The 18,739-nt window shown below is 43.0% G+C and overlaps 2 long non-coding RNA genes across 4 annotated transcripts in view; both read right to left on the minus strand.

The window, feature by feature from the left end:
• Positions 1-1,272: 1,272 nt before the first annotated feature.
• Positions 1,273-18,739, minus strand: part of LOC101734832 — a 94,977-nt gene continuing 77,510 nt past the window's right edge. For all 3 annotated transcript variants that reach the window (XR_004219638.1, XR_004219637.1, XR_004219639.1), the window contains 3 exons: positions 4,982-5,066; positions 4,624-4,740; positions 1,273-1,405 (listed from right to left, as the gene is read on the minus strand). This is a non-coding gene — a long non-coding RNA (uncharacterized LOC101734832). The remainder of the gene's footprint in view (positions 1,406-4,623; positions 4,741-4,981; positions 5,067-18,739) is intronic.
• LOC108645240 lies at positions 9,959-13,905 on the minus strand. The gene is made up of 3 exons (XR_004219693.1): positions 13,798-13,905; positions 12,859-13,017; positions 9,959-12,301 (listed from the first exon to the last, which is right to left on the minus strand). It is a non-coding gene; the product is annotated as an uncharacterized LOC108645240 (long non-coding RNA).

The raw sequence follows: 18,739 nt of genomic DNA on the forward strand, positions 1-18,739 counted from the left end.
GCCAGCATCATATAATATAATAAGTATAATAATAAAGTATAATGCCCAAATAATACATTATGCCAACAGAAAGCAAAGTAAAAACACATGTACATTTCATGGCTGATGCCCTTGAATATATAGTGAAGGGAAAAGAAGAGCAAGTTGGTGGCACAGTGGCACTTTGGGGCTGGGAAAGAGGTGTGACAGAGAAAGAAGGTTACGTTTGGTGGGAGAGGTGGAAAGGAGTTATCAGAATAGCGGTCAGGGAAACAGTGAGTTTATAGGGAGGGCACTGGAGATTTAGAGAGAAGGTGGCATCAAGGGGTTAATAGTGCCATGTCTGGGGGCAGAGGCAAAAGAGGCTTTGTAAATGTGTAGCAGGAAATGATAAACTATTAATGGGTTAGGGCACCGGCACACAGGGCGTTTTCTTACCCACGATAAACTGAGATACCGCGGGCGAAGAAACGTCCCTAGTTCCCTTCTCACAGGCAATAATGGAAATCGCCGGTGGGGAAAACTACAATGCGCTTCCGCTTTCCTAAGTTGCCTCGCGGGGAATCTTTGGGCGACTTGAGAAACCGGAAGCAGCGCGTACGTTTCCCCCCAGTGATTTACATTATTGCCAATGGGAAAGCATTTTCAGGAGAGCAGTAGCCGGCGGTAGCGCAGATTTACTGCGGGCGACTAATCTCCTAGTGTGCCATCATCCTTACCAGGGAGTTGGTAGGGGGCAGAGGCAGAGGGGGCTGAAGAGAGACAGCAGGGAGCAAACACACTGCTAAGGGTTAATATAGAGGGATTTCTCTCCATACTCACCCCCTGCAGCTCCTCTCTGATCCTCCTTCTCTCCTGCTCATGGTATGTGCCCCCACCTGTATAGTCTGGCCAGAAATGGGCCCCTACCCTGATGTACCGCTCCATTAACTCCACACATGCTGGAAAGATCCTTGGAAAATGGGCAATAAGCATTCCATTAACTCCACACATGCTGGTGCGATCCTTGGAAAATGGGCAATAAACATTCCATTAACTCCACACATGCCGGTACGATCCTTGGAAAAAGGGCAATAAACATTCCATTAACTCCACACATGCCGGTACGATCCTTGGAAAAAGGGCAATAAGCATTCCATTAACTCCACACATGCCGGTACGATCCTTGGAAAAAGGGCAATAAGCATTCCATTAACTCCACACATGCCGGTACGATCCTTGGAAAAAGGGCAATTAGCATTCCATTAACTCCACACATGCCGGTACGATCCTTGGAAAAAGGGCAATAAGCATTCCATTAACTCCACACATGCCGGTACGATCCTTGGAAAAAGGGCAATAAGCATTCCATTAACTCCACACATGCCAAATTGTTGCTGGAAAATGGGGAATACGCAGTCCATTAACTCCAGAAATGCCTGAAAGACTGGGAAATGGGAAATGAACACTTTGTTAACACCACACAAAATACACTAATTATACACACAGTGAGAAGCAGTGAGAACCATAGCTTCAAATCCATTAAATACAATGATCTCTGAAACCCCAGACCCCTTACCCTTCCAAAAAGCAGGTCTCCTGTAGGCTGCCTTATGTTGTACCTGAAGATCTCAGCATGATAACATGATAAATGTTCTCAGTAGCCCCTCCTTGTGGTAGGCATGAGAATAGCACCCAAGCAGTAGAAACCCTGTTCCCTACACACCAATATTACAACTAAAAAATTAAAAATTTGTCAAATGCTAATTCTTGACATGCAGACGTGATGTTTTTTCGCATACAACTATTTTTTATTCTCATTCCAAACACATTAAAGTCAATGAGTGGTTTTTCGGATTCCTACCGCCAACTTTTTTTGCTGTGCAACTTTTTTCACACTCAAATCAGTCAATGGGCATTTTTTTCTCAATTTTACTATCGTGCCTTTTTTTTCACGCACTTTATTTTTTAACACAACTATTTTCTCCAAATATATCAAAATCATTGTTATTTTTGTTGTGGTCAGTTTTTTCCCCAGTTTAACGAAAAATTTTACCAATTACGAAATGTATAATTTCACTGTGAATCCATGCCTAACGAATACATTTGCTCATCACTAGTGCCAATACCTTTCTTTAGATGGGAGCTCCTTTGGGTCGGGCCCTCTATAGCTATTGTACTTGTTATAGGTCGGTTTGTATGGTTTCTTGTATGTTTAATGTATACATGCATTTATTGTACAACCCTGCAGAATATATTGGCGGTTTACAAATACATGTTAATAATACTTAATGCCCCCAAAACATGTAGGGTTAAGAAAAACAGAGCTATTTCCCATTTGCTCTGTTGCCAGGGTGCAGCAGCCAGCAGTATGAAGGGTCCCATTACACACCTTTACTTTAGGCGCTGTAACGAAATTGTTTCCCCGCCGCCTAGTATCACATTATAACAGAGTTCATTTATGAAAAACCGCCACGACAACTGACCCTCCCCGACAGCAAAGTTTAATGCCTACCTACACCAGTGCCGGGCACCTCGCCCCTCCCCTGCGTGTGTTAATTTGCACATTTTTGTTCATTTACGGTGCGTGAATAAACCAGTATGTGCATAGGTGCAGTCACAGGGCCCAGGGGTAAAGGGGCGACAAAAGAGATACATTCCTAGTGCCCCCACACCATTGCACCCTCGGCACGTGCCTCTCTGCCTACCCCTAGTTCCAGCCCTGATCTGTTTCATCTACAGGGGTCCTACACATGGTGACAGGCACATTACAATGCCTTCAGTGTCCACCCCACCATCTCAGTGTGTATGACCCCCATATAAACAAACTTTGGCCACCTGAGGGCCACAGCAGATGGAAACACAATGTACTGGGGCTACCTCAGTCAACACCATAGTCCGGCAATTACCAACTGGTAAGGCAGGGAGAAAAAGCTGAGCAAATTCCGACAACTAAAGTTGGAGGCAGACTCAGTGGGAGGGGGGTGCACAAATAGATATTGGGATAAAAGTCATAGTGAAGAGACTGACCAACAAGATAAAGAAAAGAGGGAAATGACACAAGGGACAATTTAATACAAGGTATGTAGAATGGTTGGGGGTAGAGGCAGACTGGGCCAGCGAGGCACTGGGAGAAAACTCTGTGGGCCCCGCCACAGTGGACCTATTGCTTGGTCTGTGAGTAGATCTAATTGTAGGAGGTGCTGCAGCGGCAAAGAAGGAAGCGGTGCAACTGGGAGGAATGGGGGTATACGCAGGTACAAGTCCCTCTAACGTGCCGGGCTAAACGGAAGTGCTGTGCGCCTATAGAACCAAGGTAAATAAGCCTGAATCCCCTAAATATGAATGCCAGGGCGCTACTGGGCAGTTTGATACCCGGTATGCATAGCATTACATAAGGATCTGGCTTGTAGAGACTTAAATATCACAAAAGTGCATACAAATAGCCATGTAATAGTCACAACAGCAACAGCAAAATCAACACATTTTCAGAATATTATGCTGGGTAAAACCACAAATAAAATGTTGACTCAAGAAAACCTTGTATTTTAGGACAGTAAATCCTAAATGGGTAAATAGTAAAAAAAAAACAAAAAAAAAAAAACTAAGAATTAATGAGTCGCAAGGTTTCCCTAAAATTAACAGCTTTGACAAAATACCTGAAAATCACCACAAAGCTTGCATGTTCCAGCACCCTATCTCCCTCATCATCAGGTGCCAAGATAAACCATCCTAAAAACCAATGCCAGGGGGAAACCGAACAATGTGATGCCCAGTGTGCATAGAATTACCAAAGTATCAGATCTATAGAAACTCCAAAATCAAAATAGCGCAGTCCTTCTGTCCTTCTCCCCATCATCCACACACTTTGTATCCCACCTGAGTAACACTTTACTAACTGCCCCAACCAAATACTCCTCCCCATCACCCACACAATTTGTATCAGGGCTATAGAGCTAAAGACAGAAATACATGCACTACTGATTGTAACTCTTGTAACTATTGACTGTAACACATGCACGGCTTATTGTAACTCCTGAGATACTATCAGACCGGCACTGCTGATTCTAACCTCTCAGTTAGTGACAGAATACCTGCACTGCTGATTAAAAACTCCAGAGCTACTGACAGTAATACCTGCACTGCTAGTTGTGACTCTTGAGCTACTCACAGTAACATATGCACTGCTTATTTTAACTCACGAGCTACTAACAACAATACCTGCACTGCTGATTGTAACTTCTGAGCAACTGAGAGAAATACCTGCACTGCTGATTGTAATTCCTCAGCTACTGACAGAAATTCCTGCACTGTTGATTGTAACTCCTGAGTAAGTGGCATTAAAAGCTGCACTGCTGATTGTAACTCCTGAGCAAATGATTGTAATGCACTGCAGAGCGTAACTTTTGGGCTACTGACATGACTAAATGCACTGCTGATTACTACTGAGATGCACTGCTGGTTGTAACTCTTGAGCTACTGAACTTTATACCATTTTAAATAAATCTACTTTACAGATTTTGGATTTTACATCTACTACGCATCTGTGAGTCTGATGCCAAATGGACAATCTGGGCCAAATAGGGCTGATCTGACCATTGAGCCTTTCATTGGACCCAGATACTGGAAGAAGAACAAGACCTTCCTCTTGTGCCACCATCTTACCTTAGGGCAGTGCTTTTCAGCAAGTCAGAATTATCAGTTCAAGCTCCTCTCAAAAGGTTCAACCTTTGACCGAGTCTCTCCATGAAGGTCCAACTTCTGGTCATTGCCCCGCCTCAGCTAAGGAAATAAGTACAGATATTGGAAAACATTAGAGTAATGTGAATACAATCACTGGGGGGCACCATCCAGTGATTCCACCTTTCCTTTTCTTTTAAGGGTATATATAACTTGATCTCTTTTTTAGGGAACCAAGGGTGTCAGGTTAGTGATCCACAAACAAAAAATAATGGCATCTAAATGAAATAATATCCTATTAAATAAGTAATAAAGTCTGGGTTTCCTTGTCCTGTATACTTACCAATGCTGCCCCAGAAGCAAGGTTCTCACGCCTCATGGAGCTCTAGGAGATTCTATCTTCCCCCTGTGTCTGAGTTGCTTTTTACCTGAGAGAACAATTCACTGACGTTAATATACTCGGCTCATTACGGCAGAACAGTAGAAGGGAATACAGAATGTGAGCGCTAGAGTACGGTAAGGATCTGACTGATCACTGCACAGCGCTACAGATCCCACAGGAAACGTATTTCCCAAAATACAAAGTAAATCAGAGACCCAGTCTAAGGGTAATGGCACAGGGGGAGACCCCTGCGGTACCTACAGTCCCCACCGTATTGGCCACTCACTGTAGCACCCAGGCATTTCCACGTGCTCACACTACAGAGCAAACTGACATATCCTTTATGTTTCATCCATGTTGGCCTTTATATCATTTAGTTCTGTTAGCCCAGAGCAGGGGTCCTCACACTTTTTAAACAGGGGACCAGTTCACGGGCCCTCAGACTGTTGGGGGGCGGAATACAGTGTGCATCAGCGCGTCACACCGGCCCAAGTGTCTAAGGACCACGCTGAGGCAGACAGGTAGTAGTCAGGGGTGAGGACGCAGCGGGAGCCGGTAAATGACCTTGGCAGGCCGTATCTGGCCCACGGCCTATGGTTTGAGGAGCCCTGGGCTAGAGTCTTACTCGTGTCCTACTAAACTGTGTGCGGAACTAAAACTTGCAGTCTTGAACTTTTTGCAGTTTCTATTCTAATAATTGCTTTGTCTGTTGTTACTTTATAATACAAAAGAGCAATGAATATCCTAAAAAGTATATCCTTATAACTCCACACAAATTTAACATTAAGTCCAGTGGATCTCAGGTGTCCAGGGTACATATAATTCATGTACATTGAGTATAATATATATATATAAAATCAGTAAAGTTTATTAATATGCCTCTTGCTCTAAAATACCCTACAGGGGGCCCTACAACAACAGTAACTCCTGTATAGACAAATACATTTTACCCAAACGAGAACCATTCCCAAAAGAAATAAAATAATAAGTCACACAAATCAATCGGTTGGGATTGGGAGTCGCACCACTCAATAGATTTAATATCAACAGGTTGATATATTTTCTTTAAGACAAGTCACAGAGTCTCAGCGGGGGTATGTGAATCCACATGACATTCAATGATTATATAATAAGACTCCAAATTGATAATGCCTTGTATTTGATGGTAACTAAATGGTTTTTGTCAGACTTAAGGCATGGTGATCCAAATTACAGAAAGATCCCTTATCCAGAAAATCCCAAAGCATTGGATAATAGATCCTATCCCTGTGCTTCAGAATATGTGCGCTGGTATTTCCCCACTCTTTGAAGGTTTGAACTTCAAAACTTAGTGACATCTAGTGGGAAAATAAGGGTAGTGCACAAATTGACTAACAGTCAATATTCTGCTAACACAATTAGAATACATGGGCATACTGCACTTAGGGGCCCATTCATTAAAGTATGATTTTTTTTTTTCAGAAAAAAATCATATTTTTTCCAATGTTTATAACCATTCGTACCACAATAATATTGTTAAAATAATAAGACGTTCCGTGGTACGTTCATTCTTCCACGAAAAAGTCGTATTTTTCGTACTTTTTCGTTACCCATTCCAGCTTTGGTATCGTACTGTTTTTTTAATGTTGTTTTTTTAAAATACATTACATTGGAACAGCCAGTAGAAGAAACCCCTGTAGTGCCCTGACACACTCTAATTGCCATAGGTTTGTGTTCCTGCCACTGGTTAGGCTCATGTCACACAAGGCACTTTGTCTCCCTGGGATATTTTACCAAAAAGTGCACATGATCTTCTTCCACATCTACCAGTCACTTAACCCTTTCACCAACAGCCGATTTGGTCACTTTGCAGGTATTTTCATTGCCCAACAGATTTTGAACATTTGTACACTCTTTAATTTTAGGGGGCCTTTCCTGGGGGGCATTTAAATTTAGCCAGGGTAAAAAAACTATATAATTTTTTTCAGGACAACTTCAAGGGAACGTAAAGGCAAAAATGAATAATTGCTAAACACATTCATTGCGCAGCGGGGAGCAATTTTGCAGTACACACTGATTCAAACCCTTTGAACATTGAAGCTCTGGAATTTTGTTTGTTGGGCATATCCCCCCTGCTTGAGCTCTGTGTGCCCCCCACTAAGGGCCACTGGCCGACCAGAACTTTCTGTTACTGGCCACCAATAAGATTTGAGCGGGCCTATAGGCGCACACAGTAAGAGGCACGTCAGCACTATTCTTATTGGCAATTGGGAACAGCAGGGAACAGGGACTGCCTGCTAATTCACTTTGGCGCTGATATGCAACCACCAAATTTTTTCCCAAACGAGGGCAATTTGAGTGCTTCAGTCTTGTAAATGGTGGATACGTTTTAATCAGTATATATTGCAAAATTGTTCCTTATGGACTAAAGAATGCATATAGTAGTTATTATTATTTGCCTTTACATACACTTTAATATTAAAATAGGCTAGCATTTGGTGTAATTCCCCTTCTGCAACAAGAAATTGGCTTTAAAACGCCTAAACATAATTGTTATAGATCACAAACTCCCAGCAGCACACTGACCCATTCCTACAGCACTGCTCCAGTAAGCTGCACACTTCTGATTTCAAGGCCAAATGTTCCTCTAACAGTAGGTTTCCCCTAGCAAACCATACATTTCTGGAAAGAACACATTCTGACAAATCCAATATAGGTAATTGTGCATTTCTACTCCAATTTACCAAACTGCAATGCTTTCCTAAAATTATTGTTTTTGTTAATAAAAATGTGTGAACTTTTTTAAAAATGGTTTCAGTCTACAGCATCTTATCTCCCACAGGTCATTAGGTACCAAAATAAAACACCCTAAATATGAATGCCAGGGGTCCAATAAACAGTTTGATGTCCAATGTAGGTACATGGATAAATATGTGCCATTTAGGGGCCCCAAAATAAAAATAATTTTAGCTACTGGAAAAATAACACATTTATTGCATTTCATATACGCTCACCCCAGAAAGTCATATAGTTTTGAAAAGTACACATTCCCCCAAAACCAAAACAAGCGCACCTCTTTCAACTCCAACTATCAAAGCTTTCCTAGAGTTGGTGATTTTGATGACATTTCCAAAAATCCCCTCAAGGCTTCCACTCTGCAGCTTCTTATATCCCACATATTATTAGGTACCAAGATTAAATACCCGAAGTATGAATGCCAGGGGTCCTCTGAACAGTTTGTAAAGGCCCCAAGATGAAAACAAACTATATTTTTATATATTTATATATTATTCCCTCAAATCCATCCATCCAAATGTCTTTCTACTCCAAAGTACCAAGCCGCAAAGCTTTGCTAAAATCACCATAAAACTTCCACTCTGCAGAATCTTATCTGCTACATATCATTAGGTACCAAGATAAAACACTCTATATATGAATGCCAGGGGTCCTCTGAACAGTTTAATGCCCAACGTACAAAGGTTTATGAAAGTACAAGGCATAAAGAGACCCCAAAATATACCTTGGGCATACAAATTTCATGTTTTACATTTACACTAATTTGTAAACACACCACCAGGAAGATTAGCCGCCCGAGATAAATCTTCACTACCTCAGATCTCCCTGAAACACTTTCCCACCGGTTTCCTCACAAGGAAACTTAGAATGCCTTCAAAAACCTCAGATGGCAGCACCCCCGGAATTATCAGGGGCGGCAAAAAACAGTTCCTGATAACTTTAAGAGCCAAATTTCCATTTCTTAATATGGAATTTCAGCTCTGCTAGTGTAGAGAGCTCTATTACACTCTCTACACCAGCGCTGCGCCCCCCTCTGGCGCTGTAAATGTAAGCGCAGGGGGGGCGAGAGGGGCAGCATCGGAGGCAAGAAACGCCCATGAGCAACATGTATGTTTTCCCACCAGAGAGTAACATTATCGGCAGTGGGAAAGCATTTTAAAGAAAGCGTTTGCCCGCAGTAGGTAAGATTTATTGCGGACAACTAATCTCCCCGTGTGCAGTCACCCTTAAATAATCTCTCCAAAATCGCAGACCTGTATCTGTAAGAGACCTGCTGTATGTACCCACATGTATAGCAGCCCCATGCAATAAACAGTAACGCCCCCCATGTTCCTTACTATACACTCTATCCAAATACTGTCTCACTGCAGTTTTCAACGGAAAAAGAGAAGGAAAAAGTGAAAGAAGGGAAATCTGCCAAAACACAGCAAATGTCATTTAGAAAAGTCTATTGTGGTTCAGCTATAAAATATGTCAATATAAAAAAATATAAATTTTAGATGGCTTTAGTTGAAAACTATTACAGACCAAATTGTTTTTTTTTATCTGTGAAAGGGTCACAATCCACAATGTGCAAACAAAAAACGCATTAATAATAAAACATGTAAAATAATAATAATTTTAAACATTTTCAGGAAACTTTGACACATTGCTCCCTGACACGTTTGGTCTCTTCAGCTTTATCCTGAGCATAAAAACATCGCTAATTCTTATTTCCAAATGATATAAAAATCCCTGAGCAAATGCCCTAAGCCGGACGTTGCAGGAAGTTGGTGCTAAAAGAAAAACCCTTCTGTGCCAATGTGCCACACACCCATGTGGTTTCCTCCTTGGTAGAGCAAACACGGCTGTAATAGCTATATGGGCCATACTAGGGAACCATAACTATAAATAACATTTTTTTTTTTTGTGTAAATTGAATTACTCTCATCAGTTTCCTACCATCTCCTAATTGTTTCCCCCACCCCACATGAGAGACTTTACCTTTTCTGGTAACTGTATTTTTCTGGTTTTCTGCCCAAGGTTGTTAGGATGAATGTGGGGCGGTGGCTAAAGCAGAGGCCAGAGAACCCCCTCCAATCTGACCCTCTTTCTTCTTTTTCACAATACAAGGCAGAGGCCGGAACTTGGAACCAACAGAGAAAGCTTCCGGAAGTCTCCCTGCTGCAGTAATAAAAGTGAGTGAATGAAAGAGCAGCGCCCCCTGCTGTCCAAACCTGCTTCAGCTCTCCAGCGCTCCATAGAACTCAGTCGGGTGTGAAAGGCTTTCAGTGACTCTCATTCTGGGTTAAGCCCCGCCCCTCTGCTTGGGAATGTGAAATGGAACAGCCGGAAGCAGGAAGCGGAACTGGATTTGTGCTAAGAGGAGACTGATTTCAATTACCTGGGGGAGGTTACTAAATGGAGTAATGCATATTGGCAAATGAACCAAAGTGTATAATAATGTGTAATGCCTCAAACACCCAAAGCAAAATCAACTACAAAAAGCCCAAGATTGTAAAAATACATATATAATAAATTACAAAAATGTATTAAAGAAAACTGCTACTGGGTTTTATTGTGATGTGCTGCTATGTGAGTCTATAGGCCGGCACATGGGATGCCACTGAAGGAGGGGCGTATGATAGGCAGCACTGTCCCAGAGTACATTGGGGGCGGATAAATGTCTCTCCACAAGAGAAAGGGTAAATTAGACCAAATGTGTTTGTGGGAAACACACAGTCATTTAAAACAAATTGCACATAGGCTGCTCCTCTGCCCAACAGGTACAACTTCCACTCCCACTTAAAGGGGAGGCATGTCTCGTCACAAAATAATACAAAATCAGTTTATATATTATTTCCCCTAAATATTTCTTTGCAGGCAGGGATTAGTCTGTGGTTCTCCTTTAAGAGGAGAGGCTACCCATATAATTCATGTATATAATCTCTGGGTTTGGAAAATGATCCTCCCCTTTTCCCTCACTAGGGTTGTTCCCAATACACTGCTTACTAATGTTGCAAAGTCCTCAGAGAACTTCAAGAGAATATCAAAGTGCGTGTTATGTCTCCTCCAGACCCTGCAGACCAGTCAGGGTTCTCCTTTTTAGAATTTAGTTAATAACAATTTGGATAAGAAATGAGATTTTATCCGAGAGGCATTGCAGATACAAAGCGGCCATGTTACTAAGGTTCTGTTCCAAAGACCCACAGTAGGAGACCATTGCTTTCTCCTCCACTCCTTGACCTTCAGATAAATCATTTGGAGGACAATTTTCATTGTTACCAAACTTGCCATAAATAAAGCCATTTCCTGAATTTAACATGCTGATTTGATGCGTTCCTTCTTCCTGGAAATGATGAGAGAAAAGTCTAAAATTGAATGAAGCTGCTGATCCCTGGAACGAGCACTGTACTTTGTAGCACTTTGAGGTAAAGGGAATCGTGAAGGAGAAGGTCTTTCTGGCGATGGCCAACCCGATGATTGCAGGGTACATGGAGCTGTACTCAGTTTAGTTGGTAAGGCATTAGTACATCCAGCAGACTGGAGAGCTTCCTTGGTCTTATTCGGTGTAGGGTGGGAAAATGACTTGCCATTACGTGTAAATATCAATTTCAAGGGAAACCCCAGTGATAGCAGATCTTGTGAGATCTGGGGAACTGATCGATGTGCAGAAACTGAGATGGTAAATGGTAAAGCATTCTTGCAATTCTGACTCCAAGTGCTTATAAGATTCTGGAATTCCTCGTTTTCTTATCTCGACAAAACCTGTTCTCCAGGTATTCTAATTTCAATTGGAGGTTCAGAACCTGTTGTTTAATTCAATTACTTAATTAAGTCCATTTCCTGGGCCTCTAAAACCATTTTTGTATTGTCCATCCTTGATTCGAGTGTATCTGTGTGTCTTGCCAATTCTTTATCTTTCTCAGAAACAGTAGTGATTTGTGCAGTAGCCTTGTCCATTAATGACTGGAACACCCCTAGAACACTGTCAGATTGGTCCAAAGTTAGAGGACTTGTTTGAGTAGTTTGGGAAGTGGGAATTGCAGATTCCGTTTCCGCCCCATCCGAGTTGTGTGCAGATTGTATCAAACAACCAATTTGTTGCTTCAAGAAAGCGACAATTGGTTTTGTGGATCAAGGAAGGGAGAGGTTTTGCTTTTTTCTTTGATCATTAAAGATAAATGAAATTGTAATCCAGGAGAAAGTTAAGTGGCACAGTAATGTGGAGGAAAATACTTGTAAAGAGAAATATTTAGCTGCACAGTAATAAAACATCACCTTTCCAAGATTATTTGGTGTTATGGTGCCATCTTATGGTGAAGGAGTTGAACTACAAAAGTATTTGACAATACAGTCCACAACCTCACAGTCCCAAAATTACTGAATATAACAGTGCATTTTTAAAGTGTTGAGAAAAAGCTGAAAGCCAGTGATAGGTTCTCCAATATCATAGAGCGATTTGAGATATAAACCTTTCAAAGTGTTGTAGGAGATCTTAACGCCAATACGTCAGGTTATTAAACTCTTTATGCAGTTGTATTAGTCCAAGGGGCATATTCATTATAGTGTGGAAGCCAACATCACCAGTCATGTTGCCAATAAAAACCAATTAGCAATTAGAATTTGAACGGTCAACTACAAAAACAAAGATCTTATTGGCTGCTATGGGCAACATCACCAGTAATATTTGTCTCCAATGTTAATAATTACTGCCCCAAGTGTAAGACTAATAACCTTATGACTTACAATAACCTTATGAATGCCATGGTCAGAACATAAAGTAAATCAGCCTATGCTTTCCCAAGTAGAAGCAACAAGGTCAATAAATTCATTCCAAGGCTTAATAGTTGCTATAGTTGCCTGGAGCTAAAACAAAAACAATTATGCCTCCATATAACTATAGAAAAAAGTCCAGAAAAATGGTAGAGAGGTTTTCCAAATGTCAATCAAATATACTTAAATTTGCATGTAGTTGACCGCTTAAAAGCTACAATGCTCAAAAAAGAGATAGGTATGTGGCAAAGCTAACTGGGCGGCCAGGGTGAGAGATTCAACAAGAATAATTAGAAGCCAAAACTCACAATTTCCCTGTGAGCTGAAAAGCCTTAAGTACGTCACACCAGCCCTCCTGCCGGATACCGCGACTCACCATCCACACTGTAGGGAGCAGAGTCAGGCAGAGATTTGCAGCCTCCAAATGGGCAGCAGGCGTCTCGCTCAGGAGTACTCCAAGTCCATCTCTGTAAAGAAAAGGGACAGCTAGCGGGGGAAAAGGCATCCCTAATTTCACAAGAGAGACAGCAAACAGTCAACTCCAGTCAAGATTAACTGGCGCTCCGAGATCTGCGGCCTGCTTGCTGGGCGATGGCCATGCTCAGAAATACTTAGTACAAGTATTAAGTGAAGGGCTGTCATGTTCACTTACTAGAGTTTTTAATATCTTCGAAACAATTGTTGTTGTTTACTGCTTTGTTCAAAAAATAGCCTTAAAGAAATATTTTTCTATATATATTTTTCATGCAGGGAACTGGAGTTGTGAGAGTTGTGAGAGGGATGTTCCCTTGCAAGAACAATGTAATAAGGAACTGATAGATACTACCAAGTTTAAGCATAAGAGCAACTTTATCCTGGGCAATATGGAGGGACACTTCTAGATCCAGTTGTTCTGACCCAGTACAATAAGGCACTGGGAAGGTTAATAACAGAAGCTGCTGACACAGCAAATAAGTTTCTCTTTGATGCTGTTCAGATTCCCAAAGCTTGCTATTGAACCGTATAAACGCACACTGATTTGCAGAATGCAGTACGCTAGACTCAGGGATAACATTCCCCGTGTTGCTGCTGTTCAGTGCGTAACTGCATCTCCCACAGAGGCTTCTGGGAATCATAGTCGAACAACAGAAAGGCCAGTGACTGCTTGAGACCTGTGCCTGGGGAGAAACCTGTGTATCTGCCGGAAGGATGAAGAAGGCCTGCACAGAATGATGAGCACCATATAAAAACAATAAAAAAAATCTTACCTGACAACAATCTGCTTTCTGATTCCCAGCGTCCCTAAGTATATGTAGGGACCCATAGGGTTAAGCTCCCTATGGTGTTATCCCCTATCTTTAGTAATCTGTTTTGTTATAAGGCAGAGCCCTCTGATCTCAGGTTACTGTTATTAGGCTGCCCTCTATAGGTTTAGCCCAGGTTGACCACTCCCCTTGTGCAGACTATATAGTGTCTGGCACAAGGAAGTGTCTTCCTCTTTGGCTGCTGTTCTCTCAGGCTGCATGTCATCGGGCCTGAGACACACGGTCTCAGTAAAGAGAACTGCCAGTTTTGTAAGTCGGGGACAGGGCCCCGTGAATGAGAACTAGCCAGCACAGACAGGTTTACTTATAGCACCCTCTAGGAGTGGTGAGAGTAGTCAGATTATTTAGTAAGGGCAGTTAATAGCCCCAACCAGGAGTTGTAAAAGGGTTTAGTCCACCCCGGCTCTGTAGTCGTTCTTTAGGGACCGGTTTTATTAGACGCCAGGTACCAGTGTTAGGAGCTCTCCCCTGGACCACAGTCGGACGGAACACTCCCTTCTGAAAGGTCTATATCTCAGGTGTCAACTAATCCTCTGTGCATCCTCCAAGTGGGTTATTCTGTGCCTAAGTGTCACCTTTGTATTATCCACGGTGATCATACATTCTATACCAGGGGTCTCAAACTCGCGGCCCGCGGGCCATTTGCGGCCCTCGTTACAGTATTTTGTGGCCCGCACCAACACCTTCTCAAAAGCAATGAATGGATTGCGATTTTTATTGCGATTCAAGGGATAATGCAAGGCACGACGGGTGGGAGCTGCTGATTGTGGAAATGACGTTATGCCATCATAACAGTTATTATGGGAAGACGTTCTGTGTGCACAATTAGCTGCTAAGGAGCTAATTGTGCACACAGAACGTCTTCCCATAATAACTGTTATGATGGCATAACGTCATTTCCGCAATCAGCAGCTCCCGCCCGCCGTGCCTTGCATTATCCCTTGAAAGCCAATTTTTTGTGAAATCCCTTATGCGGCCCAGCCTCATCCTGACTTTGCCTCCTGCGGCCCCCAGGTAAATTGAGTTTGAGCCCCCTGTTCTATACTGCTGTGTCTGTGAGTATACCCTGCTGCACTATTAAGCTACTACACCCTCAGCTCCATCTAATTCTCCCATATAGCGGAGGCTCACCCCTTTGTATTAAGTGTCGCAATGTAACCCATGCTCATACTATCACTACTAGCCTGGGTTTGGTAAATTGGGTCAGAAAAGCGTTACATATAGATGACAAGAAGCATTTTATGTTTAACTGTGGAGAGAGGCAAAACAGGTGTAAGAACAACATAGAAACTGGTTGGCATAGTTCTATCTGCAACATGTAGGCAGTTAACTTATGGGCAAACTTTGTCTTTAAGTGATAGAGCTCCTAATTTGTGTATGGCCACTCGGGAATTATTGGCCCTGCAAATTCATAGAACTGGGCAGCACTGCAACTAAAGCTCTGCAGCACCACTTGCCAATTCTTTAATACACATTGGGGCACATTCATCAAAGTACGAGTTCGAATCCCGAAATGGTAAAAATTTGGATTAAATACGATAATTTCTGATGATCGCAAATCGGAACAGTCATGGTAATATATTGTAAAATATTGTACATAAAATTTTCGTATCGAACGATCGTAAACGGCGGGAAAACCTTTCTGAATTTGATCCTTCAGTGCATGATTTTGGAAGCCTCCCATAGGACTCAATGGCACTCTGCAGCTCCAACCCGGCCCAAGGAAAGTCTCCCATAGGGCTCAATGGCACTCTGCAGCTCCAACCTGGCCCAAGGAAAGTCTCCCATAGGGCTCAATGACACTCTGCAGCTCCAACCCGGCCCAAGGAAAGTCTCCCATAGGGCTCAATGGCACTCTGCAGCTCCAACTCGGCCCAAGGAAAGCCTCCCATAGGACTCAATGGCACTCTGCAGCTCCAACCCGGCCCAAGGAAAGTCTCCCATAGGACTCAATGGCACTCTGCAGCTCCAACCCGGCCCAAGGAACGTCTCCCATAGGGCTCAATGGCACTCTGCAGCTCCAACCCGGCCCAAGGAACGTCTCCCATAGGGCTCAATGGCACTCTGCAGCTCCAACCCGGCCCAAGGAAAGTCTCCCATAGGGCTCAATGGCACTCTGCAGCTCCAACCTGGCCCAAGGAAAGTCTCCCATAGGGCTCAATGGCACTCTGTAGCTCCAACCCGGCCCAAGGAAAGTCTCCCATAGGGCTCAATGGCACTCTGCAGCTCCAACCCGGCCCAAGGAAAGTCTCCCATAGGGCTCAATGGCACTCTGCAGCTCCAACCTGGCCCAAGGAAAGTCTCCCATAGGACTCAATGGCACTCTGCAGCTCCAACCTGGCCCAAGGAAAGTCTCCCATAGGACTCAATGGCACTCTGCAGCTGCAACCCGGCCCAAGGAAAGTCTCCCATAGGGCTCAATGGCACTCTGCAGCTCCAACCCGGCCCAAGGAAAGTCTCCCATAGGGCTCAATGGCACTCTGCAGCTCCAACCCGGCCCAAGGAAAGTCTCCCATAGGGCTCAATGGCACTCTGCAACTCCAACCTGGCCCAAGGAAAGTCATGATACCGAAGCTTGAATGAATCCGAAACTTTTGTACTCTGCGCAACAATACGATTTTGTCGCACAAATTTTGTTGCAAAGTACAAAAAAGTCACGCAAATGTGCGAAAAAGTCGTGTAAAGTATGAAAAAGTCGCAGAAAATACCCACAGTACGAACCAATATGAATTTTTTGGATTCGGAGTCAATGGTACTTTGATAAATGTGCCCCATAATGTAAGTTTACGTTGAATAATTAATGCATACGTTGCCCCTGTCCCTATCTGGGAAGGACATGCCATGTGTGGGAATATTACAGAGAGGGCAGGTTTGGGGGCTGATTGGGGCATGCCAGGGTATGTAAGAATAAATAGTGCAGTGTAAGTGTCATTGCGCAGGACATACACTATACCTACATAGAGAATGACATGAACATATTTACCAAAGAAAGGATTTAAAGAGAGAAGTTGCACAAATTGAAGTAACACGTGTTAAAGGAAAACAAAGGGTTTAACCCCGGGGGCGCCAATTTGTCAGCATCACCCTCTGGCTTATTGACACAACCTTTATTATATTGCGGCTACACTTAATCATCATCATTTATTGGTTGATCAAATTTACCCTCGCTTCTCTGTGGAAACGCACTAGCAGAATGTCTTGACCATTTGGGGGCCTCCTCTCCTTATACAATAATCTCCTTTTCTGTCATACATACAATATAAAAGCTTCTCCCGGCTGTCTCACTACAGCATGTAGGTTCCCTACTAACCAACACCTGAACGCTCAGTCCCTAACTGCTGCACAATAGCCCAGGTTACTAACTCCAAATGCTACCTGCTTGTTGGGGCAAAAGACTGCCCTTGATACCCTAACAGCTACCTAACCAGCCCCAAGGTGGCACTGGCACACTGTGCTCCTACTTCCCCTGGTCTTGGCTAAGTGCAGCCCTCCTTACAGTCTCACAGCTGTCAAACTGACAGCACTGGCACAATGGGGGTATAGCATCTTATCCCAATAACCAGAAGTGACCTCACACACAAACACATTTCCAGAAGTGTCATCACGCGTATCCACAAAATCGCTGCTGAAGCGGAAATATTGTACCCCCATATGTGCAAATGCATCAAATGCCGCCACCAAATGCTTACTGCACATGCGTGCCCGAAATTCCCCAAAGGACATTGTGAGATAAATCGGGAGAATGCTGCTTGGGGACGGGAGAACGGGAGAGAGCCACCAAAATCTGGAAACTCCAGAAGAGTGACAGCTCTGCAGTCTAGACTAGACACTTCCTTATATAAGCTCCTATGGGAGGGGGGTTCCCTACAGGCCAACCCTAAAGTGATACTGACATAAAAAAAAAACAACTCTTCATAATATGAATTTATACTAAAACATAGCTCCCAACATTTGAAAAATGAAAAGAGGGACAAAAAGATTTGGCACAAGTAGCGCAGCAATTTTTTGACCACGCCCACTTTTGTGACCACGCCCCAATTGACACACCCCATTTTTTTTCTAAAAATACTCCTTTTATATAGTTGAAATGGTGGGCTATAGCAAATGTGCTATACCCTCATACTGTACTACCTAAGGAAAACAATATAGCAACTCCTACACATAAAATACAAATATAGAGAGAAGGCAGTCAGTTATAAGTGAGTTATAACTATGTATCAGTTTTGCCCCCATACACAGTGCCCCCTATGGCCTAATAGGCAGTACCCTTTTATAAGGCTGCGCCCCATGTGTACGTGTGACATCAGTAAAAGGGCCTGTCGCCGCCGCACAAGGATCCATACAAGAAGCTGAGCCGAACAAGGAGCAGGAGCGCCCGGCTCAAATCAGCGCATCCCTCCGTCCAGGCTAGTTCAATGAATGTCTATTACGTAAATGCGGGACATTCCTGGAACTATCAGAGACAGCGGGATGCGCTATTAAAAGCGGGACAGTCCTGCGCAAAGCGGGACAGTTGGGGGGTATGCTAAAAGTTATTTATAGGTCATGCAGATTATTTTCTACTGATATGTCCAGTCCTAAACCTGACTGTTCCTTCTCAATCTGTCAGTTATAGCGTCTAATGCTAACGGACTGGGAACATGGGTGATCAGATAGGTAATGTAAAAGCATCAGGCAGCAGATTTACAGCAAAATAATAAAGCTCGTGAAAAGACAATGTTATGATAGTTGCTTTCTCTACAGGTACAGTTCTGAGATCTATTCAAATGCAATGACTGCAGAAGTAGGACATGGAACTATTTAAGCCAAAGCTTAGGAACAAAGGTGCAGCACTCATAGGGCACATTTACTAAACCTCTAGCATAGCTCATATCTTTATTTCCAT

The sequence above is a fragment of the Xenopus tropicalis genome, chromosome 8, assembly GCF_000004195.4.
Source record: "Xenopus tropicalis strain Nigerian chromosome 8, UCB_Xtro_10.0, whole genome shotgun sequence".
NCBI classification, from domain to species: Eukaryota; Metazoa; Chordata; class Amphibia; order Anura; family Pipidae; genus Xenopus; species Xenopus tropicalis.